Source organism: Aquarana catesbeiana, linkage group LG02, assembly GCF_042186555.1.
Source record: "Aquarana catesbeiana isolate 2022-GZ linkage group LG02, ASM4218655v1, whole genome shotgun sequence".
In the NCBI taxonomy this organism is placed as follows: Eukaryota; Metazoa; Chordata; class Amphibia; order Anura; family Ranidae; genus Aquarana; species Aquarana catesbeiana.
In genome coordinates this window covers 313,527,349-313,544,201 of record NC_133325.1, presented here as the reverse complement: position 1 = coordinate 313,544,201, position 16,853 = coordinate 313,527,349, and positions in this window count along the sequence as shown.

The window sequence follows — 16,853 nt, the reverse complement described above, 5'->3', positions numbered from 1 at the left end:
TTAAGAAGGTCTACTTTGAAACATTTTTCACATAAATATCTGCTATTAACTCCAAAATTGATTTAGTATTATAAAGTATCCAATGTACTGTATTAAACGTTTCTTTGCACACATAAATTCTAACTATTGACAACATAGGCAGTCTGCTACATTTCATAAAATGTAGAAAAGTGCACTTTACTGTACTTAATGTACATGAAAACACAGCAGGGCCTGTATCAAACACTCTATGATTCAGTCAGTCTGATCTTACCACATTATATGCTGTCTGAAATAGACTGACAAGTGAGTGAACACACACTGGATGCTGCTTTTGACCTAGTTGACAGAAAGGTCATTAAAGACAGTTTGACTCAGAAGAATACCAAGTGACAGTTCCACATAATGTTTACATAGTAGCATAATAGTGCACATCCAGAGTACATGGCAGTATTTTGGCATAATCTACTAAGGGTCCATTCGTGATGAAGCACATGCATTTTCACACGTTGATGCATGCACAAAATAAGTGAATTGCAATGTGCCTCAAAGCAGGAAAAACAGATGTATTTTTTACAATTCAGCATGATGCACAAGACTGTGCGTTGTGCTTCCCTGCAGTGTGTTCTAAAGTACCCCAAAAACAAATGGCATCACAGTTCACCGATGCACAATGCTCGTTACCACACATCATAGTAACACATGTATTTTCTGAGATCTCGCAAAGTTATGGGTGTGAATGGGCCCTTAAAGAGTGTAGGTTTATGCAAGCAAAGCTTCAAAGACCCAGGTGGAGATACTAATATAGACCCAACTAACTTAGTGTTACTAAACCCACAACAGTAAAAGCAGTCTGTATATGCAGTAAAGCATACTTGTTATACTCACTGTGGAACCTAAGAGGTTAATCCTCTGCATTGTGTAAAAAGACTGTTTGATGCTGTATGCACAGATACTCCTCTTCAATCATAACATGTCTGGATAAGATGGAGTTACTGGAGTCAGGCTGCACATGCTCAGTTTGGTGTATATTGCTAGAGAGTTTTTTTTTTTTCTTGGGAGGGTGCCTTATTATTATTATTATACAGGATTTATATAGTGCCAACAGTTTGTGCAGCACTTTACAACATGATGGCAGACAGTACAGTTACAAAACTATTCAGTACGGGAGGAATCAGAGTGCCCTACTCGGTAGAGCTTACAATCTAGGAGTACATATGATTAGCACAGGGCCAATCAGCACTGTCAAGACAGAGGGTCAGTGGCCCAGTGTAGTATGAAAACTCCTCCTACAAGCTTTAACCAGGCACTGATAGAAGTCACAAGACTGCTATATCCTGCTGATGAGAAAAGGTATTTAGCAGTTTATATTTACTAAAATGATTGCATTTCCAAGTTTTGTGTACTGAGGGAGACCAGACATAGTTAATTCAGGGTCCTGGGTTTAGTAACACTGTAATGCCCCGTACACACGGTCGGATTTTCCGACGGAAAATGTGTGATAGGACCTTGTTGTCGGAAATTCCGACTGTGTGTAGGCTCCATCACACATTTTCCATCGGATTTTCCGACACACAAAGTTTGAGAGCAGGATATAAAATTTTCCGACAACAAAATCCGTTGTCGGAAATTCCGATCGTGTGTACACAAATCCGACGGACAAAGTGCCACACATGCTCAGAATAAATAAAGAGATGAAAGCTATTGGCCACTGCCCCGTTTATAGTCCCGACGTACGTGTTTTACGTCACCGCGTTTAGAACGATCGGATTTTCCGACAACTTTGTGTGACCGTGTGTATGCAAGACAAGTTTGAGCCAACATCCGTCGGAAAAAATCCTAGGATTTTGTTGTCGGAATGTCCGAACAAAGTCCGACCGTGTGTACAGGGCATAAGAGTAATCTAAAGAAGATGTGATATTTTCATAACTGGGTCTTTGGATCGAACACACTTCCGCATGGCTTGTCTAAAACTGACACTCAATTGTAAATTACTCCTACCAAGTTTACTAACAGGTGCTAACGGGCGCTATTACTGGTATTTTAACAAGTGTTAAAATACCAGTAATAGCAATATAATAAAACAAATAATATAACAAAATAATATAAATATAAATGTAGTGCAAAATAAATTCTATTTTTCTACATTCGGTGTACACAACTTGAGATACCGTAAGCTGGAACACCAGTTTGTTGATGTTTTAAAGCTTCAATACCTACCTATAACATAAAATCTATTTTGTGATATTTTCATGCTGTAAAACTTCTATTGTATTTATATGTACTAAAAGCTATTTTATTAAAGAAATCAACTAAATATATTTGTGTTTAGTGAATCCTGAAATAATACTCTCTACAAAGGAAAAAAATGTATTTAATCACATCAGCTGGAAACAGGTATGGCTGCACAAAGGCCCTGAGAATGGATGGAGACCAAGCTGTAGCCCCTACGGGCTAGTCATCCTCTTATGCTTATAATACATGGGGAGGACACAGTGGGGTTGATTTACTAAAACTGGAAAGTGCAATAGCTGGTGCAGCTCTGCACCAATCAACTCCCAGATTGTTTTAGTCAAACCTTAACCGAACAAGCTGAAGTTAGAAGCCGAATGGCTAACATGCACAGCTGCACCAGATTTTGCACTCTCCAGTTTTAGTAAATCTACTCCTTTAATCCAGGTGATGAGCAATATAGGAGTGATTTGTTAAAGCAAAAGTTATACTGTACTGCAGAAATCCCTTACTGAATTTATGGTCACTTTAATATCCCAGTGCATATATCAATGGGAAATGCTCTGAGCCATGCACCAATTTTGGTGGAAAAGTCCGCTCGTTTGACAACAATCACAAGTATTACTGGCTCTTTTGTGACCCTAGCCTAAGTGATTTGAATATTATTATAAATGTAAAAGTGTTCCCTGTTTTGTACCAGTCACACATTAATATTTGATTGTTAAGACAAATAATAATCACTCAAGAGAGAGCATTTATATCAACACAATTTCAAATATTTTTGATTCCTTTTCCCTTGAATAAAACAGTCGATGGAAGCACTAATTGATTTCTCACTAGAAACCTTTGCAATTAAAAGCAATCAGATATTTCATATTGAATTGTTTTAATAATCTAATTAATGAACACTTAGAATAAATAATTAATTGAATGACAAAAGTGATACATGCATGAACAGCATTAGTTTAATAAGCTGTATTGATATTTGCCATTTTATGGTCTATTTTTACTAAAATATTGTGTATTTTCATATAAAGCAGGTGTAGTGGTTAACTTATTTTCACATGTTTTTAGGGACTCCTTTGCAAAGTGTACAGGGCATGGGAATGAGTCAAAGGAATGACTCATCCTCCCTTTTCTCCATACCTATTGGTGCAGTTGAATAACATTATTATTATTATTATACAAGATTTATAGAGCACAAACAGTTTGCACAGCGTTTTACAAAATGAAGGCAGACAGTACAGTTACAATACAAATCAATACAGGAGGAATCAGAGGGCCCTGCTCGTTAGAGCTTACAATCTAGGAGCGAGGGTCAAGTGATACAAAAGGTAATACCTGTGGGGGGTGAACTGATGGAGAAAATAAAAGTTGTTAGGCAGGGGCAGGATGGCTTCTCTGAAGAGAAGGGTTTTTAGGGATCATCTAAAAGTGGACAGAGTAGAAGATAGTCTGAGAAATTGAGGTAGGGAATTCCATAGGCTTGGGAGGTAGTCCTGGAGGCCAGCATGGGAGAAAGTAACAAGAGAGCTACAGAGCTGGAGATCTTAGGCACAATAAATAGAACGGTTTGGTTGGTATTTTGAGACAAGGTTAGTGATGTAGCTGGGGGCAGAGTTGTGGATGGCTTTGTAAATTGTTGTTAGTATTTTGAATCCAATTAATTTGGTGAGCGAAAGCCAGTGGAGGGATTGGCAGAGAGGGGACACTGAACAGTTGGTAAGGTGGATGAGCCTGGTAGCAGCATTCATGCTGGACTGAAGAGGGAATAGCCTATATAAAGGTAAGCCAATGAGGAGGGATCTGCAGTAGTCAAAGAGAGAGATGATGAGGGAGTGAATTAGAAGATTTGTGGTGTCATTGGTTAGAAGGGGGTGTATTTTGGAGATGTTGCATAGGTTTGGACAGTGATTGGATGTCAGGTGGAGAGAATAGTTCAAATTCCATGGGGTAAGGGGTTCATAGTTGTGCCATCGATTTTGACAGAGAAGTCAGGGGAAGGGGAATAATATGCTATATGTGAGTTTATACAGTGGGGAAAATAATTATTTGATTTTCAGATTTTGTAAGTTTGCTCACTTACAAAGAAATGAAGGTTATATAATTTGTGTCATAGGTATATGTTAAATGATAGAGGCAGAATATCAACCAAAAATCCAGAAACACATGATACAAATGTTATAAACTGAGTTGCAGTTCAGTGAGTAAAATGAGTATTTGATCCCCAAGCAAAGCATGACTTACTACTTGGAGAGAAACCCTTGTTGGCAAGCACAGAGGTAAGTAGTTTCCTGTAGTTGGTTACCAGGTTTGCACATATCTCAGGAAGGATTTTAGTCCACTCTTCTTTACATATCTTCTCTAAATTCTTAAGGTTTCTTGGCTGTCGTGGGCAACTTAAAGTTTCAGCTACCTCCACAAATTTTCTTAGGATTAAGGTCTGGAGACTGGCTAGGCCACTCCATGACTTTAATGTGCTTCCTCTTGAGCCATTCATTTGTTGCCTTGAGGGTATGTTTTGGGTCATTGTCATGCTGGAAGACCCATCAACGACCCATCTTCAGTGTTCTGGCTGAGGGAAGAAGGTTCTTATCCAAGATTTTACAATACATGGCCCTGTCCATTGGCCCCTCAATGCGGAAAAGTCAGCCTGTACCTTTATCAGAGAAACAGCCCCAATGCATAATCTTTCCACCTCCGTGCTTGACTGTAGGGATGGAGTTCTTAGGGTCATAGTCAGCATTTTTCGTACTCCAAACACATTAATGCCAAAGAGCTAAATTGTGGTCTCATCTGACTACAGCGCTTTCTCCCAATCCTTCTCATCCCAATAATTTTCTCCCAATCATTTAGATCTTCATTGGCAAACTTCAGACTAGGGATGAGCCAAACACCCCCCAGTTCGGTTCACGGCAGAACATGCGTACTGACAAAAAGTTTGTGCGAACACGCGAACACCATTAAAGTCTGTGGGGCTCGAACGTGAAAAATCAAAAGTGCTAACTTTAACCACTTGCTTACTGGGCAATTAAACCCCCCTCCTGTCCAGACCAGTTTTCAGCTTTCAGTGCTCTCACACTTTGAATGACAATTACTCAGTCATGTAACACTGTACCCAAATGATTTTTTTTGTCCTTTTTTTCATACAATAGAGCTTCTTTCTTTTAGTGGTATTTGATCACCTCTGGGTTTTTTATGAAAAAAGACCTAAAATTTTGAAAAAAAAAAAATTTTCTTAATTTCTGTGATAACATTTTGAAAATTAAAAATTTTTCTTCATACATTTTGGCCACAATTTATACTGCTACATATCTTTGGTAAATATAACCCAAAATGAGTGTAAATTATAAGTTTTAGAGTCTACAAGCTATGGTGCAAATCATAAAAAAATGATCACATCTAATGTACTGGCGGCCTATCTAATTTCTTGAGACCCTAACAAGCTGGAAAAGTACAAATGCCCCCCAAATGACCCCTTTTTGGAAAGTAGACTTATCAAGGTATTTATTAAGAGGCATGGTGAGTTATTTGAAGTTGTAATTTTTTCCCACAATTCTTTGCAAAATTAAGATTTTTATTTTTTATTTTTTCACAAAATTGTCATTGTAATAGCTTATTTCTCTCACATGCCATGTGCATACCACAAATGACACCGACAAAATACATTCTGCTACTCCTCCTGAGTATAGCGATACCACATGTGTGGGACTTTTTCACTGCCTGGCCACATACAGAGGCCCAACATGCAGGGAGCATCAGGTGTTCTAGGAGCATAAACTACACATCTCATTTCTCAACCACCTATTACACTTTTGAAGGCCCTGAAGCACCAGCACAATGGAAACACCCACAAAATGACCCCATTTTGGAAAGCTAACACCCCAACGTATAATCTATGAGGCATAATGAGTCTTTGGAATGGTTCATTTTTTTCCAGAAGTTTTTGGAAAATGTGGAAAAAAAATGAAAACTCATTTTTTTTACACAAAGTTGTCCGTTTATAAGATATTTCCAACACATAGCATTTAGATAGCAAAAATGACACCCCAAAATACATTCTGCTACTCCTCTTGAGTATTATGATACCATATGTGTGGGACTTTTTCACTGCTTGGCCACATACAGAGGCCCAACATGCAGGGAGCACCATCAGGTGTTCTAGGAGCAAAAATTACACATCTCATTTCTCAACCACCTATTACAATTTGAAGGCCCTGGAGCACCAGGACAATGGAAACACCCACAAAATGACCCAATTTTGGAAAGCTAACACCCCAACGTATAATCTATGAGGCACAATGAGTCTTTTGAATGGTTAATTTTTTTCCAGAAGTTTTCAGAAAACGTGGGAAAAAAATTAAAAGCATTTTTTTAAAACAAAGTTGTCATTGTAATAGCTTATTTCTCTCACATGGCATGTGCATACCACAAATGACACTGACAAAATACATTCTGCTACTCCTCCTGAGTATAGCGATACCACATGTGTGGGACTTTTTCACTGCCTGGCCACATACAGAGGTCCAACATGCAGGGAGCATCAGGAGTTCTTGGAGCATAAACTACACATCTCATTTCTCAACCACCTATTACTCTTTTGATGGCCCTGAAGCACCAGCACAATGGAAACACCCACAAAATGACCCCATTTTGGAAAGCTAACACCCCAATGTATAATCTATGAGGCATAATGAGTCTTTGGAATGGTTCATTTTTTTCCAGAAGTTTTTGGAAAATGTGGGAAAAAAATGAAAACGCATTTTTTTTACACAAAGTTGTCCGTTTATAAGATATTTCCAACACATAGCATTTAGATAGCAAAAATTACACCCCAAAATACATTCTGCTACTCCTCTTGAGTATTATGATACCATATGTGTGGGACTTTTTGTACTGCCTGGCCACATACAGAGGCCCAACATGCAGGGAGCACCATCAGGTGTTCTAGGAGCAAAAATTACACATCTCATTTCTCAACTACCTATTACAATTTGAAGGCCCTGGAGCACCAGGACAATGGAAACACCCACAAAATGACTCAATTTTGGAAAGCTAACACCACAACGTATAATCTATGAGGCATAATGAGTCTTTGGAATGGTTAATTTTTTTCCAGAAGTTTTCGGAAAACGTGGGAAAAAATGAAAACGCATTTTTTTAAAACAAAGTTGTCATTGTAATAGCTTATTTCTCTCACATGGCATGTGCATACCACAAATGACACCGACAAAATACATTCTGCTACTCCTCCTGAGTATAGCGATACCACATGTGTGGGACTTTTTCACTGCCTGGCCACATACAGAGGCCCAACATGCAGGGAGCATCAGGTGTTCTAGGAGCATAAACTACACACATCTCATTTCTCAACCACCTATTACATTTTGGAAGGCCCTGAAGCAGCAGCACAATGGAAACACCCACAAAATGACCCCATTTTGGAAAGCTAACACCCCAACGTATAATATATAAGGCATAATAAGTCTTTGGAATGGTTCATTTTTTTCCAGAAGTTTTTGGAAAATGTGGAAAAAAATGAAAACGCATTTTTTTTACACATTACACAGCAAAAATTACACCCCAAAATAGATTCTGCTACTCCTCCTGAGTATTATGATACCATATGTGTGGGACTTTTTCACTGCCTGGCCACATACAGAGGCCCAACATGCAGGGAGCACCATCAGGTGTTCTAGGAGCAAAAATTACACATCTCATTTCTCAACCACCTATTACAATTTGAAGGCCCTGGAGCACCAGGACAATGGAAACACCCACAAAATGACCCAATTTTGGAAAGCTAACACCCCAACGTATAATCTATGAGGCATAATGAGTCTTTTGAATGGTTAATTTTTTTCCAGAAGTTTTCGGAAAACGTGGGAAAAAAATGAAAATGCATTTTTTTTAAACAAAGTTGTCCATTTATAAGATATTTCCAACACATAGCTTGTACATAGCAAAAATTACACCCCAAAATACATTCTACTACTCTTCCTGAGTATAGCGATACCACATGTGTGAGACTTTTACACAGCCTGGCCACATACAGAGGCCTAACATCCAAATAGCACCTCCAGGCATTCTAGGAGCAAAATTACACATATAATTTCATGATGACCTATCTCACTTTTGAAGACCCTGGAGCACCAGGACAATGGAAACACCCACAAAATGACCCCATTTTGAAAAGCAAACACCCCAACTTATAATCTATGAGGCATAATGATTCTTTTGAATGGTTAATTTTTTTCCAGAAGTTTTCGGAAAACGTGGGAAAAAAATTAAAACGCATTTTTTTTAAACAAAGTTGTCCCTTTATAAGATATTTTCAACACATAGCATGTACATAGCAAACATGACACCACAAAATACATTCTGCTACTCCTCCTGAGTTTAACGATACCACATGTGTGACACTTTTACACAGCCTGGTCATATACAGAGGCCCAATATCCAAATAGTAACTCCAGTCGTAGGAGCATAAATTACACATATAATTTCCTGACTACCGATCACATCTTTGAAGGCCCTTCATATTTCTAACACATAACATGTACATACCAAATAAACAAAAGATTCTGCTTAACGCACAACTATTTCACCCTCAACGGAGATTTTTACCTACAGCAACAAGGAACAGCAATGGGGGCCAATTTTGCCCCCTCCTACGCCAATTTGGTCATGTGGTTTTGGAAAAACCAACACATCCGTAACAATAACCCCTTCTCGGCCAACATCATATTTTTCGGAAGATATATTGATGATCTCATCATTATTTGGGATGGCACCCCAGACCTCATCAACTCGTTCGTTAAACACTGCTATGACAACGCGTATGGATTGTCATTAACATATGAAAGTAACCAGACTTCCCCAGCTTTCTTGGACTTGGATCTTGGACATGATGGTCAAGAAATATATGCCAAGAGATATACTAAGCCCACAGCTGGCAACTCATGCCTGCATTTCAAAAGTTGCCACTACCCTAAATGGGTCCAAAACATTCCTAAGGGCCAATTCTGCCGCCTTAGACAAAATTGCACAAGAGATACTGATTACATCAATTTTAGTGTCAATCTAAAAAACAAATTTTTGGAGAAACAATACCCTGAGTCTAGTGGAAGACGCGTATGAACTGTACCCCCACGGAAAACCCACCAAAACTAACCCACCTCCCAGAGACTGCTCAAGTAGGTTTATCACCAGCTTCCACTCTAAGCACAAGAAAATGGAAAGAATTTTGGGCAGCCATTGGGACATCCTGCAACAAGACCCTCATCTCAAATCCATCCTTCCTACACACCCGAGGGTCACATATCGAAGGGCCCCCAACCTCAAGAACAAAATCGCCCCCAGCAAACTTAAAACCACTCCTGTCTTTCCTCCAGCACTCACTCTCATCGCCTTGGTAGGGATGTACCAATGTCGTAAAAAAACTGTGTAAAACGTGCAAATTTGTAGAACATGGCCAGAAATCATTTTGCACCAAAGGAAATACTTATCCTTTGAAAGATTTCTATAATTGTTCTTCCAATTACGTAGTATATGGCCTCACCTGTCCCTGCGGCCTAATGTACGTCGGCCGCACCATCTGACCCCTCAGACAGCGCTTTGGAGAGCACAGGAGGTACATTGAGGGTGGAGCGGATCCACACAGTGTTCCCAGACATTTCGCTGTGGCCCACCAAGGCTCCACCACTGGGCTGAGAGTCTGGGTTATAGAACAGATCTCTAGATCTCTCCTGATAGCTGAACGTTTTAAAAAACTATGTGCGAGAGAGACTTATTGGATCTACCGCCTTCATGCCTTTTCGCCAGGAGAAATCAATGCATGTATTGAAGTATCTACTATTTTTTAATACCTAACATCCCCTCATTTATCTCTGTTCTTATAGCCATTTTTACTACCATTTTAGACACATTATTGTACTTATCCTCAGTTTTAACCTTATCCACGACGATCTCTATTATATCTAACCAATTTTTCCATATATAACCTATAGTTTTGCCTCCCATCCATTCCCTTATTCCCCCCATGGGGGTGGCGGGCCCTCTGTGACTATGGCTGCAATAAACCCCCCTCCCCAATCCCCTCTTCCAAATTCTCCTTCTCTCTCCCCCATTTGCCCCCTCCCCCCTTCCCCCCATCTCTCTTCCTTTCTCTCATTTTTTTTCAACCCCTCCCCTCCCTCCTATCTTTCTTCCTCCCCTTTATTTTCTTTCCCTCCTCCCCTCTTATCTCTTCACATATAGTATGCCTTTAAGTTTACATCCACACATACATACATAAATTACCCTCTGCCCACACCATATTGTTTATATATCAATTTATCTATCTATACAGTGGGGACGGAAAGTATTCAGACCCCTTTAAATTTTTGACTCTTTGTTATATTGCAGCCATTTGCTAAAATCATTTAAGTTCATTTTTTTTCCTCATTAATGTACACACAGCACCCCATATTGACAGAAAAACACAGAATTGTTGACATTTTTGCAGATTTATTAAAAAAGAAAAACTGAAATATCACATGGTCCTAAGTATTCAGACCCTTTGCTTTGACACTCATATATTTAACTTAGGTGCTGTCCATTTCTTCTGATCATCCTTGAGATGGTTCTACACCTTCATTTGAGTCTAGCTGTGTTTGATTATACTGATTGGACTTGATTAGGAAAGCCACACACCTGTCTATAAGACCTTACAGCTTACAGTGCATGTCAGAGCAAAAGAGAATCATGAGGTCAAAGGAACTGCCTGAAGAGCTCAGAGACAGAATTGTGGCAAGGCACAGATCTGGCCAAGGTTACAGAAAAATTTCTGCTGCACTTAAGGTTCCTAAGAGCACAGTGGCCTCCATAATCCTTAAATGGAAGACATTTGGAACAACTAGAACTCTTCCTAGAGCTGGCCGTCCAGCCAAACTGAGCTATTGGGGGAGAAGAACCTTGGTGAGAGAGGTAAAGAAGAACCCAAAGATCACTGTGGCTGAGCTCCAGAGATGCAGTCGGGAGATGGGAGAAAGTTGTAGAAAGTCAACCATCACTGCAGCCCTCCACCAGTCGGGGCTTTATGGCAGAGTGGCCCAACGGAAGCCTCTCCTCAGTGCAAGACACATGAAAGCCCGCATGGAGTTTGCTAAAAAACACCTGAAGGACTCCAAGATGGTGAGAAATAAGATTCTCTGGTCTGATGAGACCAAGATAGAACTTTTTGGCCTTAATTCTAAGCGATATGTGTGGAGAAAACCAGGCACTGCTCATCACCTGTCCAATACAGTCCCAACAGTGAAGCATGGTGGTGGCAGCATCATGCTGTGGGGGTGTTTTTCAGCTGCAGGGACAGGATGACTGGTTGCAATCGAGGGAAAGATGAATGCAGCCAAGTACAGGGATATCCTGGACGAAAACCTTCTCCAGAGTGCTCAGGACCTCAGATTGGGCCGAAGGTTTACCTTCCAACAAGACAATGACCCTAAGCACACAGCTAAAATAATGAAGGAGTGGCTTCACAACAACTCCGTGACTGTTCTTGAATGGCCCAACCAGAGCCCTGACTTAAACCCAATTGAGCATCTCTGGAGAGACCTAAAAAAGGCTGTCCACCAACATTTACCATCCAACCTGACAGAATTGGAGAGAATCTGCAAGGAGGAATGGCAGAGGATCCCCCAAATCCAGGTGTGAAAAACTTGTTGTATCTTTCCCAAAAAGACTCATGGCTGTATTAGATCAAAAGGGTGCTTCTACTAAATACTGAGCAGAGGGTCTGAATACTTAGGACCATGTGATATTTCAGTTTTTCTTTTTTAATAAATCTGGAAAAATGTCAACAGTTCTGTGTTTTTCTGTCAATATGGAGTGCTGTGTGTACATTAATGAGGAAAAAAAATTAACTTAAATGATTTTAGCAAATGGCTGCAATATAACAAAGAGTGAAAAATTTAAGGGGGTCTGAATACTTCCGTCCCCACTGTACATATTTCCATACATCCCCCATTGTCCCCCCCCCCTTTTTTTTTTTGTTTTATTCGGCCCTCTTACTACCTCACTTCATCTCATACATTTTATTCCCATTGATTCACACCATCTATTTCCATTCCCTTTATTTATTTAATATATCCATTCATTCATTTAAAATCCTTGCCTCATAGCAACAATCCCAGTGCCATAGTAATTTCACATGCACCAGATATATTATTTATTCATACAGCATTCTCTTCCCCACATATTCCCAATTGATTTTATTGTTGTTCTTAATCATTTGCGCTTTACCATATTTGTATACTATTTCCATTGTGTGTTTGTCTTATCATGTTTATTTTAACCTGTGATTGCTGCTCACCATTTTTGCTTTCTAATGATGTTTTATGATGCTAAACTCTTTTACATAACGTTTCCTTTCATGTGCTGCGTTATCACATCACAGTGATGCACCATTACACAGAGCTTAATCAGCACTCTGGCCACTCCCCTTCCCTCCCCTATATATTCCCTGTTACTGGTCCCTGTCAATGAGCTTGAGAAAGGAGCACGGCTGTCACGCTATCCACGGCCTGCCAGCTCGAGAAACGCGTCGCATTTACAGTGACGTCATCACCTTCCGCCTGGTTTCCAGTCTGCATCCCAAGCCTCGTTCTGACGTCCATTCACCGTTGCCGGCCGAATACCATCTAGCGGTTCTGGAGACGAGTACAGAGAGAGCACATCCACTGGCTTCCAAGGGACTGACATCACTGATGCCCCCCATTGTTTGGGACCATACCATGCCTTATTTTACTGCAAAAATGTGAGTTATGTTTACAACTCTTGCTTGAATAAAACCTGCTATACAGTCTGCACCCAGAGGCACCTCCTTTTCTTGTCTTTTTCAGTGTTTTTGGGAACATGGTTTCTGTTCCCACCGAATGGCTGCCGTGAGCGTGGACTTTTTCTCTTCCCCTCCCCTATCCCATTCACCTGTATTGCCATTGAGCATATTGTGCCTCTATTGCCATTGTGCACTATTTATGGACTTCCTTACCACCATACACCTTACAGAGCGGACTTGAAGTCTCTTTTGTGCATAAATGTTATGCTTACTCAGCATTTTGTTCCTTAAATTATCTTATATATTGGATTACTGTTTTAGTTTGTGAGCCATTTACTTGTATAACAAAAGATTACCTGTGGTTTTAGTAGTGCATCGGTCCAGGCAGCAGGCAGGGATGTGGCCAGAGACAGCAAAAGCAATCATCCAGGCAGCAGCCAGGAATACTATCCATAGTTAGTACAGGCAGAGATACTGTCAGCACAGCCAAAGCACTGGTTCAGGTAGCAGGCAGAGATGTCCAGGCAGAAATACTGTCCATAGTCAGTAGAGGCAGCAGGCCGAGATATGGTCAAGACAGCGAAAGTATTGGTCCAGGCAGCAGAAAGAAACACAGTCCATAAAGTCCTGGGTCATTACAGGCAGCGATATGGTCAGCACAGCCAAAGTATTGGTCCGGGCAGCAGGAAGGACCATCAAGCTTAGGGCCAGGGGGACAGGGGTAGAGGCTTTTCCTACCCAAATCTCACTAAAGCCTCCAGGCATCCAGACCCTGTTCTGGGAACACAGAAAACCAAAAACTGATTTTCTCTACTCAGAACGCTATTCTGAAGCCCCTTACATATGTGAGACCCCTGTGTACTGACGTAGAAGGGCAAAAGATCAGTCTAAGTGGCAGGCAAAAACATGGTTGATTTAACAGGCCGAGGTCTGTGCACAGGGAAGTCAGAAACGTGGTTAAAATGGCAGGCAAAGGCATTGTCAGTAAACAGGCCAGGGTCAGTTAACATGGAAGGTAGAAACATAGTGGCAGGCAAATGATCCACACAGGTAATTGAAATGGGGAAATGGCAGTCTGTTACTAATAAGGGGAACTAATATCTGATGGATGTGTGATCATTTTTGAAGCAATCACCAATACACAGGCCAGGTTGGGAGGGACATTGGGGACAATAATAACTTGTATCTCTTCTAGCTCCACCACTTGCGCATACACGACATCTCTTTTGGCGTCTTCTTCTGGATTCTGCGGGGGGAATGTTATAGGGAAAATGTTGCTCATGAAGTCGACTCACACTATGAGAGCGAATGCTTCCTGGGCCGGGTCCTTGCTGGTAAATAAGGGCAGTGACAATGTTTTCAATATATTTGAGGTAGGTGATGGGTTGGTTTTCGGGTGATTTTTGATAGCAGACAAATGAATTGAACATGGCCATATGAAACAGATGAAATGCAACTTTTTTATACCAATAATTGGACTTGCGGGTTTACAAATATGGTTGTAGCATCTGATCATTTAAATCCACCCCCCCATATACAGATTGTAGTCATGGACACATTCAGGCTTTACGGGGCCACGTCTTCTCTGAGCCTCCACCAAGGTGTCATTGTGAATGGTAGTCATCATGTGAACATCCTTCTTGTCCCGCCACTTCATGGCCAACACCTCCTCATTTCTCATGAATGCGGCTTCCCCCCTTTGTAGCAGTTTTGATAGTAAATTCTGTGGGAAGCCCTTCCTATTTTTTCGGAAGGTACCGCAGGGCAGGGTTTTTTCATGATACAGGTGACGGAAAAGGGGCAAGCTGCTGTAGTAATCTACATATACAGTGGAGACGGAAAGTATTCAGACCCCCTTAAATTTTTCACTCTTTGTTATATTGCAGCCATTTGCTATAATAATTTAGGTTCTTTTTTTTTCCTCATTAATGTACACACAGCACCCCATATTCACAGAAAAACACAGAATTGTTGACATTTTTGCAGATTTATTACAAAAGAAAAACTGAAATATCACATGGTCCTAAGTATTCAGACCCTTTGCTGTGACACTCATATATGCTGTCCATTTCTTCTGATCATCCTTAAGATGGTTCTACACCTTCATTTGAGTCCAGCTGTGTTTGATTATACTGATTGGACTTGATTAGGAAAGCCACACATCTGTCTATATAAGACTTTACAGCTCACAGTGCATGTCAGAGCAAATGAGAATCATGAGGTCAAAGGAACTGCCTGAAGAGCTCAGAGACGGAATTGTGGCAAGGCACAGATCTGGCCAAGGTTGCAAAAAAATTTCTGCACTTAAGGTTCCTAAGAGCACAGTAGCCTCCATAATCCTTAAATGCAAGACGTTTGGGATGACCAGAACCCTTCCTAGAGCTGGCCGTCCGGCCAAACTGAGCTATCGGGGGAGAAGAGCCTTGGTGAGAGAGGTAAAGAAGAACCCAAAGACCACTGTGGCTGAGCTCCAGAGATGCAGAGGGGCTTTATGGCAGAGTAGCCCAACGGAACCCTCTTCTCAGTGCAAGACACATGAAAGCCCGCATGGAGTTTGCTAAAAAACACCTGAAGGACTCCAAGATGGTGAGAAATAAGATTCTCTGGTCTGATGAGACCAAGATAGAACTTTTTGGCCTTAATTCTAAGCGGTATGTGTGGAGAAAACCAAGCACTGCTCATCACCTGTCCAATGCAGTCCCAACAGTGAAGCATGGTGGTGGCAGCATCATGCTGTGGGGGTGTTTTTCAGCTGCAGGGACAGGATGACTGGTTGCAATCGAGGGAAAGATGAATGCGGCCAAGTACAGGGATATCCTGGACGAAAACCTTCTCCAGAGTGCTCAGGACCTCAGACTGGGCTGAAGGTTTACCTTCCAACAAGACAATGACCCTAAGCACACAGCTAAAATAACGAAAGAGTGGCTTCACAACAACTCCGTGACTGTTCTTGAATGGCCCAGCCAGAGCCCTGACTTAAACCCAATTGAGCATCTCTTGAGAGACCTAAAAATGGCTGTCCAGCAACGTTTACCATCCAACCTGACAGAACTGGAGAGGATCTGCAAGGAGGAATGGCAGAGGATCCCAAAATCCAGGTGTGAAAAACTTGTTGCATCTTTCCCAAAAGACTCATGGCTGTATTAGATCAAAAGGGTGCTTCTACTAAATACTGAGCAAAGGGTCTGAATACTTAGGACCATGTGATCTTTCAGTTTTTCTTTTTTAATAAATCTGCAAAAATGTCAACAATTCATTATTAATGAACATTAATGAGGAAAAAAAATGAACTTAAATGATTTTAGCAAATGGCTGCAATATAACAAAGAGTGAAAAATTTAAGGGGGTCTGAATACTTTCCGTCCCCACTGTAAGTGGTAACCTTTTTTGAACAGGGAGTATGCAAGGTCCCACACAATTTTACCACTGGTTCCTATATATGTGGGGCACTCATGGGGATGGAGCTGGGAGTCTTTGCCCTCATAAATACGAAATGTGTACACATAACCAGTGGCTCATTCACATAATTTATTCAATTTCAACCCGTACGTGGCTCTCTTACTTGGGATATACTGCTTGAACTGCAGTCGGCCAGTAAGGTGGATAAGGGATTCGTCTACACAAACATTTCGGTCGGGGATAAACGCTTCAGAAAAAAAAGAGTTTATTAGGGGGCGAAGCTTATATAATTTGACGTGGTTGGGATGATCTTGGGGAGGGCACTGCGAATTGTCATTGAAATGTAGGAAATGCATAATCATATCATACCGTGTCCTGGACATGACTGAAGAATATATGGGCATGTGGTGGATGGGGTGGGTGGAGC